Source organism: Phyllopteryx taeniolatus, chromosome 9 (assembly GCF_024500385.1).
Source record: "Phyllopteryx taeniolatus isolate TA_2022b chromosome 9, UOR_Ptae_1.2, whole genome shotgun sequence".
NCBI classification, from domain to species: Eukaryota; Metazoa; Chordata; class Actinopteri; order Syngnathiformes; family Syngnathidae; genus Phyllopteryx; species Phyllopteryx taeniolatus.
In genome coordinates this window covers 13,741,679-13,755,045 of record NC_084510.1, presented here as the reverse complement: position 1 = coordinate 13,755,045, position 13,367 = coordinate 13,741,679, and the positions used below count along the sequence as shown (strand labels likewise).

The 13,367-nt window shown below is 40.0% G+C and overlaps 1 protein-coding gene across 11 annotated transcripts in view; it reads left to right on the top strand.

Annotated features, from left to right (window-relative positions):
* The window catches only part of dlgap4b (discs, large (Drosophila) homolog-associated protein 4b), a 134,328-nt gene that overhangs the window by 66,567 nt on the left and 54,394 nt on the right, over positions 1 to 13,367 (top strand). The gene's annotated exons all lie outside the window — the stretch shown is intronic.

The following is a 13,367-nucleotide window of genomic DNA, read 5'->3' as shown; positions in this document are numbered from 1 at the left end:
TCTCAGTTGTTTTCCTGACTGATGAGGAGAGGTAAATTAGCCCAGCTGCTCCTGTGTTTAGCATGCAAGTTAACAATAAAAAGGTCTGCATGACAAATGTGCCTGAAGTTGCTGTGTTGATTTGTATGTTTTATGCACAGAATTAATCCCCCTCTTCCAGCTACGGATGCATGGCTAGGAATGCCCGCCAAAAAACATCACAGACAAAGTTAGATTACATTGTTGTTGTGCTTGAGCTGTGGACACTGCAGTATTTTACTCAATTGTCGCCATTCTCCTCCACTGGTCGTTGTTTGTTTGCATGTATCGATCCAACTGATGTGATCCATGAGACAGGATAGCCGCAAACGTAGCCGAGCCCAATAGAGCTGAGGTGGTACTGGTGATTGAAAAATCAGTATTATATGTAAAGATGCTGTTATTTCATCGAAAGTGATCATCCTTCAGGTAAAAGCTGACAGTGTTCACGTGGACACTTGTGGACCTCGGGCTCAGTTAACCACACTGCCATTCTGCAACCTTGCTAGAGGGCAGAATGAGGAAGTCATTCTGACATGAATTCATCTTGTTGGCCTCGGCTGGCAGCTGTAACCTGTTGTTGCTCAGCTCGTTGCTGACAGCGTTATATAACAAGACAATTTTGGCCCAAAGCCACGTAGCATCCACATCGACATGTGGGCAGCTTATAAATCAGCCAAACATTAACTACACTTTACAACATACAGGAACATCCAAGTGTTAACTCTTGCATGGATGCAATGAGCTGACTATTTGAGATGTTTCCCTTTCAGTGGGTACGGAAAGTATTCAGACCCCCTTAAATGTTTCACTCTTGGTTATATTGTAGCCATTTGCTAAAATCATTTAAGTTCATTTTTTTCCTCATTAATGTACATACAGCACCCCATATTGACAGAAAAAAAACGGAATTGTTGAAATTTTTGCATATTTATTAGAAATGAAAAATAGGTATTCAGACCCTTTGCTGTGACATATATTTAACTCTGCTGCTGTCCATTTCTTCTGATCATCCTTGAAATGGTTCTACGCCTTCATTGGAGTCTAGCTATGTTTGATTATACTGATTGGACTTGATGAGGAAAGCCACACACCTGTCTCTATAAGACCTTACAGCTCACAGTGCATGTCAAATTCAAATGAGAATCATGAGGTCAAAGGAATTGCCTGAAGAGCTCAGAGACAGAATTTTGGCAAGGCACAGATCTGGCCAAGGTTTCAAAAAAAAAAAATCTGCTGCACTTAAGGTTCCTAAGAGCAGAGTGGCTTCGATAATCCTTAAATGGAAGACATTTGGGATGACGAGAACCCTTCCTGGAGCTGGCCGTCCAGCCAAACTGAGCAATCGGGAGAGAAGAGCCTTGATGAGAGAGTTAAAGAAGAACCCAAAGATCACTGTGGCTGAGCTCCAGAGATTCAGTCGGGAGATGGGAGAAAGTTCTAGAAGCCAGAGCCCTGACTTAAACCCAATTGAGCATCTCTGGAGAGACCTGAAAATGGCTGTCCACCAACGTTCACCATCCAACCTGACAGAACTGGAGAGGGTCTGCAAGGAGGAATGGCAGAGGATCCCCAAATCCCGGTGTGAAAAACCTGTTACATCATTCCCAAAAAGACTCCTGGCTGTATTAGCTCAAAAGGGTGCTTCTACTAAATACTGAGCAAAGGGTCTGAATACTTATGGCTGTGGGTTATTTCAGTTTTTCTTTTTTAATAAATATTTTTTTTTTCTGTCAATATGGGGTGCTGTCTGGACAATAATGAGGAAAAAAATGAACTTAAATGATTTTAGCAAATGGCTGCAATATAACAAAGACTGAAATTTTTAAGGGGTCTGAATACTCTCCGTACCCACTCTATATGCCTCCTATCCTATAATTCAACATTTGTACATGTAAAAATCATAAGAAATAGATCAGGGGTGGGCAAGCCACAAAGATTTTAATATCTATACAATATTTGTTGCATTTATGAAGCAGTTTTTTTAAACCATATTTTGTTAGTTAAATTTTATATATACTTTTAAAAATTAATTTCTCTTGCTAAATATTAGTTTAGTTATATTTTGATAGTAGAAATAAACATTCTTAGATGTATATTTTAATGTTCTATTAAATAATTAATTAAATATAATACAATTATTCATAAATAATACAATTAAAAGCAACATTGAATTATTACTTCATTATTCAAATAAACTATTTTTCAGATGCATTTCAACTTTTTTTTAACACATCTACAAAAGACTTGGCCCATCTGTCCATTTAAAAAAAAATAAATTTGGCCCTTGAGCACAAGTTTGCCAACCTTTCTATCCTTTATTGCCATTGCACATAATACAATGAACATTTGTTTCGGGCAGTCGCTTCCCATCAGCAGCATCCTAAAAAATGAAGCTACCAAAAGTATTGGAAACTGTAACTGACAGGTTGTATGTCGTTGTTTTTCAAAACAATAAGTACTGCAGAATGTCTACGCTCAGTTTCAGATTTGGGTTTTGCTCGTGCAGACTACATAGAGTTTGAGGTGTAACCAACATGAAATACAGAGGCTTGTGACGGTCGCAGAAGATGGAAGCTTAATCAGAGCCATTACACAAACATTGGCCATATATACTATAACCAAATAAACAAAGCGATAGATCAACTAAAACAACAGCAGTTGACGACAGAAATGTTGTGAGAGCTGTAAAGAAAGACCTGAAAAGAACTGTTTCTGACACCGGAAACAACCTGCCGAAGGCAAGAGTAATGGTATTACAACATACTGTTCACAGAAAACCTCATGAGCACAAGTACAGAGGTTACACTAGACATTGAAAAGCCCTCATTAGCAAGAAGAATGGGAAGGCCAGGCTGGAATTTGCCAAAACGTACAGAGCTGACCCTTAAAGTTTTAAGGATGGATGAGACAAAATTAATCTTTACTAAAGTAATGAGACGGCCAAAGTTTGGAGAAATAAAGGCTCTGCTCATGATCCCAAACTCATCTGTGGAACTCAGTGGAGGTAATCATGGCTTGGCTTCTTTTGGGACAGACTCATTAATCTTCATTGATGTAACACATGATGGCAGCAGCAAATTACACACATTACGCAAGGAGTTAAATGATTTTGAATGCTCCTGCTGTGTGTGTACTGTATATGTACATGTGTATAATAATAGTATCAAATTCAAATGTATAGAATGGTCTTCATGAGTGGGATGAATATAGAAGTTTATATCATCCCAAAAAAATAGTCCAAGTGATAATAAAGCAGTTTGCATTTGCAGGCAATATGCACACATTCATATACAGTAGATTTATACACTCTCAACCAAAATGGAGCTATAGGTGAGCTTTTATGACCATTATTTTCATGTCACAACCTTCAGCGCTGTCATGTTACATAATCCTTTTAGCAGTTCATTCACCCAGGAGCCACACACCAATTTAAGAGAAGTCTCAAAATAATGTCCATTGGTAATTGAGTTTGTCAATCTGTCCGCAGAGACCCCACATTCTTGTTTTCCACATGCGCCTGTAATATGCATGTGTAGCTTATTCACATTTTCTTTTACTGTCATTTCCTTCTGAGAGTGACACCCATGAGTGACAAGTGTTGTCTACCTGTTTGCCTGCTAGATGTGTCAATGAGTGAGCTTTATGGTTATCCATCCATGCATGAACAGCATGCTTGGTGTGCGTGCGTGTGTGTGTGTGTGTGTGTGTGCATGCGTGCGTGCGTGAGTGCGTGTGTGTGTGTGTGTGTGTGCGTGTGTGCGTGCGTCTGTGTGTGTATGTATGTGCTTATCTCTCTGGAGCCAGGTCCTGCAGAGCAACCGTGCTGTGTTCACTGTCCGCCTGTATTTTAGCACCGTCTGCCACTTGGCTGTCCACAGTTGAGAGATTCTCTTGAACAGCTGAAGGCAGCATGGTACAAATTGTAGGAATGGTTAGTGTACCTTGAATTAAAAATGTGAGGTATGATTATTAAAACACAAACACAGGGATCAATGATAGTGTGACCGCATACAATCTACGACAGCTGATGTATTTATTGATTCGACTAAGTGCTGGAAACCTAAGTATATGAGACAAGGGACCAATGTGGCAAGACTAATTTATCCTGATTATGCTTTGAATTGATTTAAGTAATGAATACACTCCAAGAAACAAACAACACGTAGCAAATCTCTTGCAATGACATCTTTCCTCCAGGGGCACTAAACATAAAAGCAGCTTTATCGATTATCTCAATTGGCCAGAGGCTTGCAGAAAACTTAAGCACTACATTTTTGTAGATAACTCCATCTCCGTGAATGTGTGTGTATGTGCAAACCTTGTGTCTGCAAACCCCATTTCCAATGAAGTTTGGATGTTGTGTAAAATGTAAATAAATACAATACAGTGATTAGCAAAGCTTTTCAACCTATATTGAATTGAATACACTACAAAGACACGATATTTAAAATTCAAAATGAACGTTATTATTTTTTTGCAAATATTCTCTCATTTTGAATTTGATGCCTCAAACACATTTCAGCGGTGACATGGGCAACAAATGACTAAGAAAGTTGAGGAATGCTCAAAAAACACCTGTTTGGAACATTCCACAGGTGATTAAGATTAAGTGGAAACAGGTGAGTGTCATGATTTGAGAATTAAAGGAGCGTCCCCAAAAGCCTCAATTGTTCACAAGCAAGGATGAGGCGAGGTTACCACTTTGTAAACAACTGAGTGAGCAAATAGCCAACAGTTCAAGAACAAAATTTCTCAACATACAGTTGCAAGGAATTTAGGGATTTCATCATCTACAGTCCATAATATCATCAAAAGATTGAGAGAATCTGGAGAAATCTCTGCATGTAAGTGGCAAGGCCAAAAGCCAACATTAAATGCCCGTGACCTTCAATCCCTGAGGCAGCACTGCATTAAAAACAGGCATCATTGTGTAAAGGATATTCGTCTCCTCAGTTCCTAAACGCTTATTGAGTGTCGTTAAAAGGCAAAGTGATGTAGCACAGTGGTAAACATGCCCATGTCCCAGCATTTTTGGAATGTGTTGCAGACATCAAATTCAAAATGAATGAATACTTGCAAAAAAAGTAATGAAGTTGATCGTTTGTCTTTGTAGTGTATTCAATTGAATATTGTCATGGTCTATGTTTTGGTTTGAATTGTGTTTGGTTTTGTTTCATGTTTTCCTGTGTCCCATGTTTTTCATGTATTGTGTGCACATTTAGTATTGTGTCCACCTGTTCTCGTCAACCTACCTCCAGCCACTCGTCATGTCCAGGTGTTCCTCGTTGTCTCATCAATTTGTTTGTATTTAGTTCCCTGGTTTCTTTCAGGGCGGCACGTTGGCCGACTGGTTAGAGCGTCAGCCTCACAGTTCTGAGGACCCGGGTTCAATCCCCGGCCCCGCCTGTGTGGAGTTTGCATGTTCTCCCCGTGCCTGCGTGGGTTTTCTCCGGGCACTCCGGTTTCCTCCCACATCCCAAAAACATGCATTAATTGGAGACTCTAAATTGCCCATAGGCATGACTGTGAGTGCGAATGGTTGTCTGTTTCTATGTGCCCTGCGATTGGCTGGCAACCAGTTCAGGTTGTACCCCGCCTCCTGCCCGATGATAGCTGGGATAGGCTCCAGCACGCCCGTGACCCTAGTGAGGAGAAGCAGCTCAGAAAATGGATGGATGGATGGAGGGTTTCTTTCAGTTCTTGTCAGTTCACTGTCATTGTCACATGTCGTAGTCGCCAGTAGTGACGCTCAGTTATAGCACTAGTCATGTCTTGTTTCCAGTTTTCGGTTTACTCAAGTGTTTCTTTGTCACTTTGAGTATCAGTTTTGGGTCTTTGTTTAGTTAGCTTTTTCCATGATCCTTGTTTGCCTTTGTTTTGGAATTAAATATCATTTTGGAGACTCCTACCTTGCGTCCCTGTTTCCCTGCACTCGGGTCCTCCACTTCCTTTCCTCCAAGTCATTAAAAAAATGTTTTTCCAATGCAGAGTTTTCAGACCTTTATTGAGCCAAGGCACCTATTCTTCATTTTTTTTTTAAATAAATAGATTAAAAAAAGAAAAAACAATCTCGCAGAACCAATGGTGACTGGTCAATTGAGGGTCCTAGGGCGCCGCCCTACTGCTCCGCTGAGTCACTTTGATTTAGAAATCAAAAACTACATAAATTAAAATTTGATTAAATAATGAAAATGAAATATAATAAAAATATGTTAAAATACTGCGATTGGCTGGCAACCAGTTCAGGGTGTACCCCGCCTCCTGCCCGATGATAGCTGGGATGGGCTCCAGCACGCCCGCGACCCTAGTGAGGAGAAGCGGCTCAGAAAATGGATGGATGGATATGTTAAAATATGTTATTTCTATTTTTAGATGAGAAGGATAAATAGTATATAGTTAATGATGAATACATTTTTTTGGTTTATTTCTGTTGTCTGATTTTATGACACAACGTCCGGTTTGGATGCAAACCTGTTTCCTCCTTGAGTCATTAAAAGTTTGCACAGTAGCTCCCCTTGCAATAGAAATGAATGAGCATGGTGGGGCATTAAATTCCACCGCACACGGAGGTATGCACCCTCCCACTACGGACCCGTAATCACATCCGGCTACTGCTGATTGACGAGTAAAATGGACCTGCTTCCTAGAGTTGCATTTGATTGGATTACGCTCTCAACAATAAAAGCAGTGTGTATGTGGCACATCGACAAACACAAATTTCCTTTAAGTGGATGACATGATTGGGGCATGGCTTGTATTAGACTCTTAATACATGCCATGCCCTCATGAATTTACAACAATAATAATAATAATAATAATAATAATAAAATAAAAAATCTGTCTCGCTTAAAATGTAAATTTCCTTACTGGTTTTATTTTGGCAGGGTTTCAACCACCCTTTTCTTTGTCCTTGATATGACTCTAAGCCAAAGGTTGTATTGTATATTGGTTCGTCTGTGAGTGGTGGTTTGCATTTTTGTCATCTGTTTTTGCCCGAGCTGCTTGCTAGCTAGCCATCGACTGATTAGCTATCATCAAAAGATTACATACTGTTAGAACACAGCAAAAATAGGAGTTTGCCACTGTGTGCAGTTTGCCACGCACTCCTGCATGATATGATGTGCCAAGGTGGTGTCGTTTCGTATTTGGTTGAAATTTGTTTGTTGACAGGCAATTCCTGGTTCATGAAGGATGACAAACAAACAGGCAGTGCCATTATGATTCTGGGGGGCGGATGTTTCCGTTGATGCTATCGTGACTCAAACTGTGAAAACAAATTCCTGGATCCACATCTTTATGCCGATCCTCACCAAAACATTAGTTGTTTCTTGGATCATGCAACCACTCCCAAAAGTGTTGTGAAATACTTTTTGGTATGGTAGCACAGTGGTCAAGTGGTTAGCACTTCTGCCTCTTTTTTTTTCTGAGGATCAGGGTTCGAAACTTGACTCCAGCCTTCCTGTGTGGAGTTTGGATGTCTTCACCGTGCTGCGTGGGTTGACTATGGGTACTTTGGCTTCTCCCACATTCCAAAAACACTCAAACTTGTCTAGACTGTAGGTGTGAATGTGAGTATGAATGCTTGTTTGTCTACTGTATATGTCCTGCGATTGGCAGCCGACCAATCCAGGGTGTACCCCGCTACTCCCCCTAAATCAGTTGGGATAGATTACAGCTCATGGTTGTTGTTGTTTTGTGCGTGTGTAATCCTGCTACTGTATCTGTCCTTCTATTTACTGTTCTACGGAGTCAAAATAACTACAACAAAAACAACACCAAAGCCCAAACAGTATGCAAATGGTTTGATGGCCCAAACCATTTGCATACTGTGTTAAAAGTGAGTAGAATTGTTTTGTTGTGTCTGTAGCCATTAAGAATTAATTATGAGCAAGGAGAACTAAACAGAAAATGTGTTTACTGATACAAATAATGCCCACTGCTAGTTTGTCAGATATTAGACACTATTGATGAATAAAATACAATTTAATTTAATATTTAATTAAATTAATTTAACTTAATCTAAAATAAAATTTTACAATATTTGTTTGGCACTGAAACTGGACCCCTCTAGATTAAATGATTGATTTTGAACTTCTGCAACATGAATGTAAACTATAATTCTAAAGATGGGAGAGATTGTCAGCTGGCATCCTTGAGGAAAAAATAGGTTTTCATTTTACACTGATGTGCCACTTTATAACACTGTCAATGTCAAACTGAGTACTGTACTTCCTAAAGCCAATACAGTCAACCGCAGTGTCAGATTTGCTGCACCAGTTCTCTTGTTATAAAGTATGCAGACACATTCACTGATCTATCAGGAGTCAGATTACTGTAGCCCTCGTATTTCCTGCTGAATCTTAATTCTTCATTTTATAAATACTATGAAAGGATCGCTGAGGTGTGGAAAAAATTGCAGAGGACCGTGGACACTTGCACACGTAATAACTGTATGATTAAACTAAAATAAAGTAAAACCCCTGACCTTACAAGACACTTGACAGACACAAATTTGTTGGCAGTCATTGATCATTATACTTTCAGCTACATTACGTTAGGAATAGGAGTTGCTTGGTCAAAATAATGTGCGCATGCAATTGATATTTGATCAATAATATTGCTCATATTAAAATGATCAATAAAAATAAACTATTTTATGAGTTCATCTTTCCATTCCATGGGTATCATCACATTATTTTCTCTGTCAGCACTGATACTGTTAGGATCACAAAAACACAAAAAGTTAATACTTCCTGGATGTTACACTTCGCTGCTACCACTGTATTATAATTAGCCCTGATAATTTGTTAATACACAACACAAATGTGTTCCTTAAATTTCAGAACTTGCTCTTCCTTTTTCTTTTTTTTTTTTCAACAATTTCTGATTTTATCTTTTGAAAAACTATTAAGGAGCAATACCTTTCTTGTCATGTAATTGTTAAGGGACACATCTCTCAGTGTTATACACACAAACACACACACACACCTACACAAACACACACACACACACATCCAATTATTGCAGGCTAGCTACAATTAATCCAGTTGCTGGAACTGTCAGCACGCGACTGAGTCATGAAACATAATTACAACATGTTGAGAATTTTTGGAATGAGCATGCGTTTCCTTTTGGAAACGTTGTCACGCTGCCTCAATTGGGAGATTCGCACTCGAGTCGTCTCCCATCTGCTCGTTAAAAAACACAAACTGCTTGAAAGAAAACATGACATTCATCTTGATGAGCTTCTAAGCTTTTTTTAGTCAGACTTTTCCTTTTCAGTTTGTCAAAGCATTGAGAAAACTTTTATATATTCAATCTAACAATAACAATGTTCTGAACATTTTGATCTTCTGGCAGAGATGGGTTTTTTTCACAAATCATAACACTAAAAAAAGTATTCACACCTTATAAAAGTAAAATGAACAACAACTGAGATTATGATTGATTGTATTTATTGCACTGGACTCTTTTAACGTTGTATTTCAAACTCAATTTAACTGTTGTTAATTGGTGCATTTACGTAGATGAGATCAACATCGCAACGTTTTTGCTGCACTCGCAATTTGCAGATCTCGGGTACGTATCAGTTTTTTATACACATTTGGAAAGGGCCTGATTCCGATGAAGATAGTCTTTTCTTTTTGGCTTGTCCCGTCAGGGGTCGCCACGGCATGTCATCCTTTTCCATGTAAGCCTATCTCCTGCATCCTCCTCTCTAACAGCAACTGCCCTCATGTCTTCACTCACGACATCCATCAACCTTCTCTTTGGTCTTCCTCTAGCTCTCATGCCTGGCATCTCAATCCTCATCATCCTTCTACAAATATAATCACTATCTCTATTTAATATCGTTGGGATAGGTGGTGAAAAACAGACCGAGGATAGGATATCACGGACTTTCACTTAGGTGCAATATGGTTAATTCTCCATCCATCCATCCATTTTCTTTACCGCTTATCCTCACTAGGGTCGCGGGCTGCTGGAGCCTATCCCAGCTATCTTCGGGCGGGATGCGGTGTACACGCTGAACCGGTCGCCAGCCAATCGCAGGGCACATAGAAACAAACAACCATTCGCACCCATATTCACACCTCCGGGCAATTTAGAGTCCTCAATCAACCTACCACGCATGTTTTTGGGATGTGGGAAGAAACCGGAGTGCCCGGAGAAAACCCACCCAGGCATGCAAAACTCCACATAGGCGGGGCTGGGATTTGAACCCCGGTCCCCAGAACTGTGAGGCAGATGTGCTAACCATTTGATCACCGTGCCGGCTATGGTTAATCTTTTTAAAAAAACTCAGTCCTCATCCTGGCCTCTGAAAGGCGCTTTTGGCCCGATCAGCAGATCCTTCAGTCTGATGCCTGAGTCTCATTTCTAATTCATCTCACTGCGGCCCAAGCAACCTGTGTAGTGCAGCCTGACATTAGTCCTTAAAATCAGCAGTGTGCAATGAAGCAAGGGGTTGCCACTTTTAGCCAACTCCAGCTTCACTCCCCCAAAGTCCCTGGTGTCTTCATATTTCTTCATCTGTACTTTACGAGTAAGTTTAGCCATGCTACGGCGGCACGGTGGACGACTGGTTAGAGCGTCTGCCTCACAGTTCTGAGGACCGGGGTTCTATCTCCGGCCCCGCCTGTGTGGAGTTTGCATGTTCTCCCCGTGCCTGCGTGGGTTTTCTCCGGGCACTCCGGTTTCCTCCCACATCCCGAAAACATGCATGGTAGGTTGATTGAGGACTCTAAATTGCCCGTAGGTGTGAATGTGAGTGCGAATGGTTGTTTGTTTATGTGTGCCCTGCGATTGGCTGGCAACCAGTTCATGGTGTACCCCGCCTCCTGCCCAATGATACCTGGGATAGGCTCCAGCACTCCCGCGACCCTTGTAAGGATAAGCGGCTCAGAAAATGAATGGATGGATAGCCATGCTACAGTTACAGTTCTACAGGGCAGGAATCCTAATTCTAAATCTAAATGAACATGCAAAAGAGATAATTAACTTATTTATAATATAATATAGAGATATTTAATATTTCAACTAACCATCGGCATGGACTGTGCCTAGCACTACTAAAAATGTGTCATATATTGCCATCCAAAGTTTGGTTGTTGTTTTTTTTATTTTGTTTTGTTTTCTTTTTCTTATTCTGTGTGTAGATTGTAAAGCTGCTTTGAGCATGACCTTTAGCATTGTTAGCACAACTAAAAGGTGTGGCTACTATAAGGGTTTGTTTCTTGACATAGCACTCTCAAAAATCAAAGTGAAACATAGCGAGGGGAAAGATGTTTGCACAATGTCTACAATTGGCAGTGTGGCGAAGAGAGGCCCTTCTCATGTACTGTGCCGTGAAAAAGTATTGGTCCCCTTCACAATTCTTATATAGTTGCATAGTTTCCCTACTTTAATGTTTAAGATCATCAAACATGTAAATATCAGACAAATATAACCCAAGTGAACTTAAAATGCAGTTTTTAAATGGTGATTTGATTTGTTAAGGAAAACAAACGACTCAGTTACCTGGACCTATGTGAAAAGGTAATGGCCCCATCAGCCTAATAACTGGTTGGGCCATCCTCAGCAACTGAAATCAAGTGTTTTCTGTTACTGGCAATGAGTCTTTCACATCTCTGTGGAGATATTTTGGCCAACTCTTGCTTGCGGAATTGTTTGAATTCAGCCAAAATGGAGGGTTTTCCAGCACAAACGGCCTTTTTATGGTCATGCCACTGCTTTTCAATCGGATTCAAGTCTGGGCTTTGACTAGGCTTCATTTTGTTTTTTTAAGACATTCAAAAGTTGACTTGCTGGTATGTTTTGGATCGTTATCCCGCTGCAGAACACAAGTGCGCTTCAGCTTGAGATCACAAACTGATGGCTGAACATTCTCCTCTGGGATTTTCTGTTAAAGAGCAGAATTCATGGTTCCATCAATCACAGCAAGTTGTCCAGGTCCTGAAGGAGCAAAACAGCCCCCACACACACACCTTCCGAAAAGCTCAACTTTCATCTCGTCAGTCCATATAATATTCTGCCAAAGGTCTTGGGAATCATTCAGATGTTTTTTTTTTTGCAAAAGTAAAATCAGCCTTTATGTTCTTTTTAGTCGCCTTGGAACTCTGCCATGGATGCCATTTTTGCCCAGTCTCATCTTTATTGTTGTGTCATGAACACTGACCTTAACTGAGGGAAGGAAGGGAGGCCTGCAGTTCTTTAGAAGTCCTGAATTCCTTTGTACCCTCCTGGATGAGTCATTGCTGTTCTCTTGGGGTAATCTTTGTTAGACGGCCACTCCTGGGAAGGCTCACCACTTTTCCACGTTTTCTCCATGTGAGGATAATTGCTCTCCCTATGGTTCGCTGGAATCCTAAAGTTTTAGAAATGGCTTTTGTAACCCTTTCCAGACTGATAGATGTCAATTACATTATTTCTCGACGGTTCTGGAATTTCTTTTGATTATGTCATTTTGTTGCTGCTTTTTTAGATCTTTTGTCGGACTTGATTTTGTCTGGACAGATTCTGATTAAGTGATTACTTGATTGAACAGGGCTGGAGGTTATCAGGCTTGGGTGTAATCAGTGAAAATTAACCCATAATTTTGGTTAGCCACAATTAATTCATGATGAAAAAAGGGGGTTAATCACTTCTTCACACAGGGCCAGGTAACTTTGAATAGTTTTTTCCTTAAATAGATCACCATTAAAAACCGCATTTTATTTTCACTTGAGTTATATTTTTCTGATATTTACAGTTGTTTGATTATCTTAAACATCAAAGTGGGGAAACTATGCAAAAATATAAGAATTCGAGAAGGGGGCCAATACTTTTTCACGGCCCTGTGGCTAAATACTGTAACAGAAAAAAGCAGTTAATCAGACAGGTTTGTCTATTTTTCTTGAACCAACTGGTGGTTCCTTAATAAAAATGTGAGTTTTTTTATGAAGTTTCATGTGTTATTCTGCTAGATTTGGAAGGTCATCATCAGACAATGAGTATTTACTACTGAGTAGGTAGAAAAAAATGAAAAGGTTTATACTGTATTTGGCATTTGCTTGGGATGCAGTGTACTCTTTATATATGGACAGTAGGAAGAAATAGATCAATACTCAAATGCACATTTTAATTTGCACACAGATACCAATGCAAAAGCACAATCTTGTGCCAGAGAGTGAACCCCTCTGTGTACATAGTGGTGTTATCATACAGCACATGTGGTGAGTGTTTGCTGAAGTGCGGGGGTGATGGGAGTCCACATTCAACATTGTCATAGAGTCTCAAACACTGTAGGTGTTATAAAAGACAGCAGAATATGGATGTGTGGGAGCCTGCTGTGATTAAAATGTGCT